The sequence below is a fragment of the Canis lupus genome, chromosome 10 (genome assembly GCF_003254725.2).
Source record: "Canis lupus dingo isolate Sandy chromosome 10, ASM325472v2, whole genome shotgun sequence".
NCBI classification, from domain to species: domain Eukaryota; kingdom Metazoa; phylum Chordata; class Mammalia; order Carnivora; family Canidae; genus Canis; species Canis lupus.
The window spans coordinates 39,480,863-39,492,189 of record NC_064252.1 but is presented as its reverse complement, the minus strand read 5'-3'; positions in this window follow the sequence as shown (position 1 = coordinate 39,492,189).

Here is an 11,327-nt window from a genome sequence, read left to right as displayed (position 1 = left end):
TGCATTATCTATCTACACATTGCCTAAGAAGAACAGCAAAGAGCTACATGAGCTCAGTGCTTTAGAAATATTACTCATTTAATCCATGGTATAGCCCTGATTTCACGGTCCCATTGCACCGGTAAGAAAACAGAGACAGAGAGATCCAGTAACCTGTCCAAGGAAGAAGTGGGACCAGGCTTTGAAACCTGCAGTCAGGCTCCATATGTATGCAATACAGTATGGTACCTCGCAGCCAGATAGTTGTAACAGCAATAAGTTTTTGAGCTTATTTTCCTGTCTTCACTGCACGAGACTACATATGTATAGGCCACACCTGTATGTGTTTTGTGGGCTTATTCATCCAATCTTAAGAGTAAAAGTTGAGAATACTAACCCATTCACAGGCCTCATTTGCCTCCCTTAAGCTCTTCATCCCTCCATCTTTGTTATTTTGGTTATTCTGCCCACATAAGACCCTCTCAGCATCGTCTTCTCTTCTAATGCTGCCATCAGCAGTGCCAGATACCTGCCCCAAAGTACTGTCTCCTTTGCAATGTACCCCAAAATACACAACTACACTATGTAACGTAGCAGGTGGAGCACTGCTATTCTTTCTCCTATGTCTCTAAAATAACTTAATATTTGTCACTGAGATTTTTTCCATAGACTTCATTAACCCATTTCTTCACTTCTATTGGGAAAGGGGATGTTTCAAAATTAACAAAATTACACATTAGGTTGTCTTGCTCTTGAAAACCTTGTCAAAAAACTGAGGTTATATTTAATGAGCCCTGTAAACTACATTGATGTGTTTCAGGAAATGAAATACCATCCTTATTTTCATAACTTTAATTAAAATAAAACTATATATAGTGTATCATGATGCTTATCTTCTGACTCTACCAGATGAAAGTGACAAAGCAGATTACCAGAACAACCCTTCAGTGCCACCTCAAGTTTTTTTGGCTCCTCCATCCATCCACCCTTTCCTTTCAAAGAATTTTGTCCTTTGCATAATTAGTCCACATTCTTCCAATATAGAAATTATTTACTTAAGATTTAAACTATGTCTAAAAACATTCTGTTTGAAACTTAGGCTTTTCAACAAGGCAGTACTATCATTGGAAACCAGGAGTTGTCCTTTCTTCCCACTGGCAACTGGGAGGAACAATTGTCCAGGAGTTTGTGCAGAAAGAATCCTGATTGTTTTGCAGCTAGAAGAAAACAGAAAAGTGTGATTTGGGCAATGTTTACCCCCATCTGAACCAGGAAAATGTATTTTCCCTGTTCTCCCCCAACTGAAGGGCAAAACTGAGCCTCATGCTTTCATTCTACCTTTACTGAACATCTGCGTACCAGAAACTGCTGGGCAGAGTCTGCATGGGAAGGAAGATGTGTGCACATATAAACAAGGTTTAAAATAAGAAGGATTACTCTAAGAGCAAATGCAGAAGGCTATTGGAGCCTGAGTGAGAGAGCTGTTCACACTGCCCATGAACCTTCTGGAAAGGTTTCTTGCAAGAAGTCTACATGACACTTTCCCGTTGACAGAAAGGTAGGAAGACATGACAGCAATAAAAAAAATTTTTTAAAGTATGTGAAAGGTATGGAGGAATAAATATCCTGGAGTATTCAGTGAAGAGGAAGAAGTTTGATACAGCTGGAAGCTTGAAAACGTGGGGAGGAAGAAGCAAATAAGATGCTTTAAAGACATCTACAGGTAAAGCCATTTATTTGTTCAAGCAACAAATACTTATTGAGCACATCCTAGAGCCAGGCACATGATAGAGATCTAGCAGTGAACAAGCAGACTTCACTCTGGCCCTCAGGGGAACCTGAAGTCTAGTGCGCGAATCAGGCTTTGAAGGAACCACTGACCAGAGAGCTGAATTGTGAACAGCATTGCCATGCCCTGTTACTTTAAGGTATCATAGTACAGGAAAAGTCAAACCTCAAATTTTCCAAACCAAAAAAGTTGGCACAACCCAGCTTGGCAAATTTTTACTGTGTTATGTCTTCTCATGTGTAGAATTTTTTTGCCATTTGACAATAGCAACATCAAAAACAGTAAAATACCAAAAATCCATGTAATAAGAATTGCTTGTCACCTAAATGGAGAAAGATGCAAAAGTTTATTGCATGGCTTCAAAAGAAATATCGTCACCATCATCATCATCTCCAACATCACCATCATCACTGTTATCATCATCATCATCATCATCATCATCATCATCAAGAATCCTGGTTAGTACTAGTATTTTCAGTGTGAACCTTGTTTCAGGTGCTCCGCTGAGAGTTTTGTTTTTCCTCTCATTAATCCTCAAGAGAAATGTTTTAGTAGTTGCAGTATTCCTCTCTCTGTTACAGAAGAAGAAACTGAGAATCAGAGATGAAAGAAAAATACCCATATTTTTGGAGATTACTAGACACTGACTCTGAGTGAATGTCAATTCCTGGGGAACAAGAACACCACTGTGGTCCACCAGTCAAGTGACAAGTTAGAAAGATAAGTTTTGAGATCTGTGAACCCATCCTGTGGTTGGTACCTCCTTCCTAAGCTAGATAAGATGTGGTTGGAAATTGAGCCATAGCATGAGGAAGGCCAAGTGGAAATCTTTGGGACTGTATTCCCATACCATTATCTTCACACAAAATAGTAAACCAAAAGCAATACCACACATCACAGGTGGAATCATGGAGTTAAGATTCACCACCGAAGACCTGAAAAGATTCAGGACAATTCATTCACATCCCAAGCCTACTGAACTCAACCATTTAGTGTATGTAAAAGTAAAGTGGGTCTTGCAAAATGTTGGATTTTCAAAAACTTTGTTAGATTGTGATATTAAAGACTCTGCTGTTCCTAAAGTAATCTCATTATTGAAACAAATCAACAGATCCTGGTACCCAGTACTGATAGTTCACTTATCAGTCTGATGAACTTCTTTTATGTCCCACTAACCAAAATTCACTACAAATAATTTGCCTTCACCTGGAAAAAGTACACAGCATCCTCTTATCTGACTCTGTCACAATTGATTCCACAGAGACATTAACCATCTCGCATTGATTAAGGCAGAAGTTGATAACAGGTACCCTAGATTTCTTGGTGAGACACAGGAACACCAGGATAGGAGATAAAAATTCAAAGACTTGGCCCTACATCAGAAGTTCAGCAGTTCCAGTTGTCTGGAACATACTAGGAAATCCTCTTCAAAGTGCAAGTAATATACTACATCATAAACCACTACAACTGAGAAAGTGACTTCTTTGAACTTTGGAGGTAATATATACTACATTCGCTGGTGTTGCTTCCATCCATTTATCAAAAAAACAAAGGGGAACCACACTTTAGGGAGGCCCAGGACTAGAGAAGGCTTTCCAGAGGGCCCTGGTAACTGCAAACATTCAGACCTTGAGATGCAGAAGATCCAGTTGTGTTCAAAGCATCTGTGGCAGGGTCGGATACTGTACCGACCCAAATTAAGACAATAATAATCCAAACTCATAAGACTCTGAAGCAAAGTTATGTTCCCAACAATATAATTATTCCCCTTCTGAGAAACAGACCTTGGGTTACTGCTGGATCCTGGTAGACTGAATCCTTGACTATGGGACAATGAGTAACCATGTGTCCTTAGCTGACCATCAGAACTGGGTGTTATCTGAGTCACCAAGCCATGAAGTTGGATGTACCCAGCACTCAAGCATGTCAAGTTCAAGTCCCATGGGGAGTTCTTTATGGAAAGTTGCTTTAAAAATTAAAAAAATGGAGCCTGATTTATGGACTGTCTTACATGATAATACTGGTAACAGTCATGAGTAGACTTTAAACACATCACATCAGCACTCCCTGAAAGTCAATGGAAAAAAGAAACCCCCCTTTTTCAGCAGAACCTCAAGTGGTGCATCTGGTTGGTTTGTTTCTGTCTTATTTTGTCTTGTTTTTTCCTTTGTCTAAAAAGAGAAGCAGAGGTACAGATCTGCACTAATCACAGGACATAGGTAATGGTTTAGCTGTATGGCAAAAAGTTCAGAAAAACCAGAAGCAAAGGATTAGTAACAAGATGGTTTGGAGGACAGGTATATGAATGAATATGCTAGAATGGTCTCAAGGTGGGATGTGAATGCTCACCAAAAGGTCTCTTTGTGGAATAAGTTCTCAACAATCAGAGGAACAAGACAGGATTCTCTGGACATCTGTCAGCCTCATTCTCCAATTACCCAAATGCTTTCTTAATGGACTCATGAATTAAGTATCTAGGGTAGCAAAAATGGGTGCCATCATGGATTTCTGGTCTAGCTGGTAAGTCTCATAAGTCAAAGTGCAGCCAGCCACCAGGTAGCAGATTAGTTATAACTGAACCCCTTTCCAAGTGGCAGGTGCCTCGGTGGCCTCTCTGGCATGGAAACATCTGGAAATGAAGGTTTTCTTTGCTTCTCACCTTCCTTCTACCAACTACTCCCAGGAATTATTGAAGGCAATATTGACATAGTATCCAATTCATCGCTTCTGACTAAGGAACTGATTTTATAGCAAAGAAAGTGAGAAGATAGGATGGCACTCAAAGGATTCACCAAGTTTACCATGTCTTATATTCCCAGAAGCAGCTGGCCTTAAAGAACACCAGAATAGCCCACCGAAGCCTGGGTTGTGGCATCAACTGAGAAACAATGACCTTGTTTGTATACAGTTGCAGTACATGCTCTGAACCAGCAACCAACACGCAGTGCTTTGTCTTTCTTGCTGGGAAATGTCAGTCCAGCATGCAAGGGAAGGGAGTAAGGCTCACGTTTTTCACTTTTCCACTTAATAATGCACCTTCAACAGGATAGGGAATATAGTCAAGGACCTATAATAGTGTCGCATGGTGACAGATGGTAGCAACACTTGTGGTGAGCATGGCATGACACATAGAGTTGTTGTCAGATGTACACCTGGGACAGATGTAACATCCTAGGTCAACTATACTCAAATTAAAAACAAAACAAAACAAAATCACACCCTCATAATTATCTGTTTCCTGGGCCTGCATCTATGGGCTGCCTCTCCACAACTCCAAGGACACCTGTTGACCATTGTCGGTTAACATGATGAGACATCCTTTCGACAGCATAGATGTTAGCGGAGGCAGTTAGGACTTATGTCCAGCAGCCTCCTAATTCAGCAACTTCCCACCACAGCATGGGCTGCTTTCTTAATCACGGCACAGGTAACAAGATTCCAAGGCTTAGTTGTCTCCCTATAGGCTCAATCTGGGAATGGATCCTCCAGGCCTCCAATGATTCTAAGCACCAAATAACTGGTAATAAATTCCTTTTTGTTTAAACTAGCTAGGTAGGTTTTGGTTGTTTGGTCAGAAACTGGTCAAGCAGTAGAAGTGCATTTTGGTAACATGTCAAGTACCCCTTGAATATCTGTGCTCTGCGTCACAGAACTCTCTCCTAAGGGAATGATCTGAAGAAAATAAATGGACAAGAGAGCAAAAATATCTTTTCCAACTGGGAAATGTTGACATTAACCCCAATCTCTAATAAATTATATGATTGATAAATGAACATGAGCAATCTACATAATCAAAATCATCCCAGAATTTGGAAATAATGGTTTATTCCAAGAACCTATTATTTTCTCTACTAAGGAACCCAATGTAGAACTTGCACTGACATTTTTTTACTGCCTTTATAAAAATCTATAGGTAGCTAACTGTTAAGGCATGTGTGATCTTTGATAAAATATTCTTTTATCTTTTCAAATTAAAGTTGTATAGAAGTTTCAATATCTTGCCTTAAATTGGTGAACTATTCTTTCTAGGATTCAAGTATTGTGGTATTTTAAAAAATAGATCCAATTTTGATACTTAGACTTCAGGTCAAAATGGACTAAAAGCCCCACTACCATAATCCATGGATTTACTTACATACTGTTTGACTAGCAGTGCAAATATGAATGAATACAGTAGTCTCATCTATAAGAACCAAATACTTTAATTATATTAAGTATACAGTTACTGTATATACAGTATATACAATTAGCAAAGATGTATACTATTTTAATTAATACCTTGAATATATTCAGTGGATTGAATGTGACTTCATAACTGTACTATGATTGTATTAAAATATTTCTGGAATAAAAAAAAAATCATCCCAGAAATTTCAGGATGATAGTCTACCTTTCAATAGAGAAGAAAAATCTCCTAGAATTTAGAGTGAATATATGTGTCTCAAAGAAAACACAATCCCAGGATACATGTAGCTTAGTATTCAACTTCCCATAGATGCTTATTGGTTTGTTTGTTTGTTTGTTTGTTTATGTAGTTGGGGAAAAGGGGAAGGAATAAGGAATAGTAGAAAAGACTCTAAAGTGCTTTGTATATTTTGGTAGATTTCCCATTAAGGAGTAATATATGCATTTTTTATCATTTAAATGATCAGAATAAAGTCCTAGTGCACATTTTGGTCATCATTTACCTCATAGCTGTTTATTGAATGCTAAGAAGACCAAGATGAAAAAGACACAAGCCTGCCCTTCAGAAGTTTCGAATGAGTAGGAGGGACTGGACTTGATGATTAATTTCAAAAGTTGGTCCTTGTTACACTGGTGCTCCCTCTTGACTGTCACCCTTTCTTGCTCCTTCCACACATCATGAGGGAGCAGCTAGTGACATCAGAAGTTGGTCACAGTTCAACTCTAATGTATGACAAGTGTCTTCGATCACTTCCTTCTGCTATTTTAGGCAGGTTGTCACATAAGAACTTTAAAATATTTTCCAGATCTTTATTCTTTCTTTTTAGAATTATGGATTTTATTTCTAACACACTAGCTGCCACCTTATCTAACGTCAAACGCTGGCTTCCTTGGCACAGAGCAAATGCTGGTGCAGTCGGCAGCACATCATTGCCAGGTTGTCGTGCCTTGGCCTGAGTAAGTTCCCTTCAAGTGATTGACACCTCCCCTGTTGTATTCCATGGCACACATTCTCGACTTCCTGCCATGCCTGGAGCTGAGCCAAGAGACGCTGAAATCCGCGGATGTGTTTGATGGATAGAGGACCACTATAAATAAGCCTTCCTTTGCCCGATTGCCATGTTCAGGTATTAAAAACTTCCTGAGCCTGATGTCTCTAGTCATTGCTTCACAAATTTTTATGAGATGGAGAAAAGAGCAATGTCATCGACTGTGCTTTTGGGTTTTTAAAAATCAACACTCAACTGCTGGGATGTATCAGGAAATTCACTAGTGCAACTCTCCACATACTGCCCATAGGAATTTGGGTGCTGCGTGAAATAAAAGTATTTCCTTTACAGTCAGAGCTCCCTTTTTAAAAACCAACCAGTATTTATTTTTCACATAGCCTAAGTCCTACCACATCCAAGACAAGATCCTGATACTCAAAAGCACTCTAGCAGCATGGAGAGGAGGAAGAGATAAATTCAAACAGTGTATATAATCATTACATTCTAGGCTAGCAGAGCTTAAGGTAGGCATGAACAAAGATAGAGATGAAGAGATAGGGAAAGAGATTGAGAAATCAATAGAGATTGGAGGGAAGGGAAAGATAGATAAGATGGAGATGGGCAAAGAGAAGATGAAAGATGTCCCAGGTAGAAGGGGGCAGCAACCCTAAGAGGAGCCCACGCTGAGAGCGAACGACTTTGAAAAGTTTCTTCAAACCATTTGTCATCCGCATGCATTATACAAAAACCAGCCAGGGTGCTGTAATGATGCCTGTCCTTGGGTTCTATCTTACATTTATCCAAATTAATCCTCTGTATGACCCTAGCAAGTTAGCATGATTAAGAGACGAAGACACTGAAGCTCAGAGATCATAAGCAGGTTGGACAAGGTCAATAACCAAAAAGGCTACCATTATAACCAAAATCCAGATTGGTCTGGTTCCAAATCCTGTGCTCTTTCCCCCTCTCCCTACTGCCTCACCAACAGCAGCCTAACTTCCCATGCCATAAAATCCACATGCAGGAGGAATCCCTTTCAGCTGAGAGGTGAAATCAGATCCATCCTAATTCCTAGAATGGCCCAGTTCTGCCCACATGGTGGAACCCTGCTCACCATCCAGGTTGTCTGAAGGCAAAACTTGTAGGCAGCACATGTGCGGATGAGGGAGCTGATTGGTTTCTAGGCCTGTTCCCTGAGGGCACGCTGGAGAAGTTGGGGTCACAATAGCCCTACACCAGCCTTCAGAGACACCTCCTTTCTGCCCTGGAAGAATCACTCTTACCGGATTTCCCCAGGGCCCTTAAGGAAGGAAAGAAACTCATTAATTATCATCACTATGGTGAATACTGTTATAGCAGGTGCTGGACCCTCGGCCACCACTCTGAAAACTAATGGTGTCTGCTTAGAAATTCTGCAAATCCAGGGGAGCCTTGTCTCTCACCACACAGACATCAGGAGGGAAAATATTATTGCACAGAAGAGATAATGGCATATTCAGTCATTCCATCGAAAGTGAGCTCAAGTCCCTGCCAAAAAAAAAAAAAATCTGCAAAAGGAGAAGACTAAGATAAATTGATGAGTTTTTTGCTTTTAGCTAGCATGGCTATATGACTTGTCCAAACATGGACGTTTCTAACAGTGAAGAGGAGTGTCATTAATAAATATACTGCAATTACAGGTGGAAAATCATCTTCCTTCTACTTCTCAGATGCCCTGTGAAAACTAGATTTTAAAAAAAAACTGTATTACTTTTTCCTCTAATAACTGCTATTAAATGCATTATTTGTGACCTTGAAAAGAGGTAGGGTTTGGCTAAAGAAAAGCAGAGAGGATGATATATCAGCCAGATACACAATCAAGCTGAAGTAATAGTTGATGTATAATTACGTATGACATGTTGAAACAGTAGTAACCCTAACAAGTGCTAAGGATATTTGTACACACAAAATGATCAATAGTATCATACAAAGGAGTATAATTTTGCCCATAGTGCTTTACAAAAAAAAACCTGTTTTCTTAGAGAATAGTAATGGCTATACTTCTGAGTTGTCATTATTTGAAAACAATTCAGCAAGGGGTTTTAATTCTATCAGTTAGCTATTGCTCCATAACAAACTTCCCCAAAACACAAACATCATCTCACAGTTTCTAAGTGTCAGAAAGCCAGGGTTGATTTAGTGTGTGGTGTGGGGAGGGGGAAGGGGCAGGTTCTGGTCCAGGCGGTCCCATGAAGTGCAGTTGCTCCATCAGCTGGGGCTACAGTCATCTGAAGGCTTGACTGGGGATGAAGGACCTTCTTCCATGCCCACATGTGGCTGTTGGTGGTAGACTGTATTTCTTTCTTGTCTGTTCTTAACACCCAGCCTTCTTTATCGGACTGTTCGCAATACGGCAGCTGATTTCCCCCAGATCCACAATCCAAGAAAAATAAACAACCAAAATTGAAAGCACAGTGTCGTTTAGAAACTAATTTCAGAACTGACTGATGTCACTTCTGCTGTATTCTGTTGTTCACATAGAACAACCTTGACACCAGTCTTCTGCAAGTGTGTGAGTATGGCTACATAGGGATCGTGGGAGGCAATCTTAGGAGCCTGACTAGCACACCAACTTTTCACTTCACTATTTTTTAATTACTATCTGATGTCACAATTATTTCATAAATATAAATGAAATTTTAATTCTAAAATTCTAAGGATACATAATATTGGTACATAGGCAATATTTTAACTTAAATTCATATGACCGTATGACAAACATACTACATTCTCCTTATATTTTTTTAAAGATTTATTTCTTTATTTATGATAGACACACAGAGAGAGAGAGAAAGAGAGAGAGAGAGGCAGGCAGAGACACAGGCAGAGGGAGAAGCAGGCTCCATGACAGGACCCCGACATGGGACTCGATCCTGGGACCCCAGGATCACACCCTGGGCCAAAGGCAGGTGCCAAACCACCGAGCCACCCAAGGATTCCCTCTCCTTATATTTTTTAAGATTTTTTTTTTCATGAGAGACACACAGAGAGGCAGAGACATATAGGCAGAGGGAGAATCAGGCTTCCTGCAGGGATCCCATTGCAGGACTCAATATCACGACCCCAGGATCATGACTGAGCCAAAGGCAGATGCTTGATCACTAAGCCACCCAGGCATCCCCTACATTCTCCCTATTTTTTCTTATTCTGCCAACAAGAATTCTATTTTTGTTTGCTTTATGCACTATGGCCTATGCACTATGGCCCCAATGAGGACAGGTATTTCGTGTCTCATTTGACTGCTGTATAACCAGTGTTGACAACAGTGGGTAACATCAAGTAGGAGAGAGAAACTTTCCTTGAATAAATGAATGACAGACACTTTACCTTGGATTGGTGATTGGCAGCAGACCAAAGCTTGGGAACAACGACCTTGGGCCTCAATTCTAAAATTATTCTTTCTGCCCAAAAGGACAGAATGGGCCCAGTCCAATGCACACACTATGCACCAAATCATGGAATCATAGGGCCCCTAGTTGGAGACAAGTGGCACAGGCAGAAAAACAAGACCTTGTAGATACAAGGTCTCAAGAGGCAGAAATTTGTCTATGACTTCAAAAGATCAACCTCCTGAGGAATAATATTCGGTCTTTAAATGGAACTTAGATCTATTATAGGTATAGACACTAAGAATAGCAGTCTTAAAGGGAAGAGTTTCCCATCATTAGCTGAATCCCCATGTCCTTTTAAGGGGTGGTGCCACTATGGCTAAGAGGTGGCTAAACCTTTACTCAGGGTCACAGAACCAGGTTCCAATCAAGGGCAATAGTTTCTCCTCCTGTTCTTCACTACTCTTCACTTTCTGGGATCACCTCTACCCATTCCCACCACCTCCAAGAAAGGAAGGCTCAGCCCAGGACATCTCTGGAGCTCCACAAAATATCTACCTTTCCCTCAGAGCGAAGCCTGAATTGAATGCCATGGAACTTTCTACCACCAGGACGAACCTGGAAGCCCCAGACCACCCAATTCCCAGAGGCTTGAACGTCTGAGTTCAGTAGTGACTTGGAGGTTTGTTTCTGAAAGATCCCTCCTCCCAAACGGAGGCAACCTGGTACATATGAGTTATAATGCAATCTTAAAAATGAGCTTAACATGGAGAAAAACCATTCAGCTCTTCTTAATTTGGACACAGCTTGGTTTATGCAACAGGTGTGTTTCTTTAAATTAAAAAAAAAAAGGAATCAATTTTAAGACATACACACACCAGCAATTTAAATTCACTAGAGAGTTAGCTATTTAGAGGAACCCTGTTGTAAATCCTTTCACAAACTGAAGAACATTTAAGTAATTACCCTCTAATTTATGTGCTCTGTAAGGTCAACTATTTAAATGTCTGACTTTCT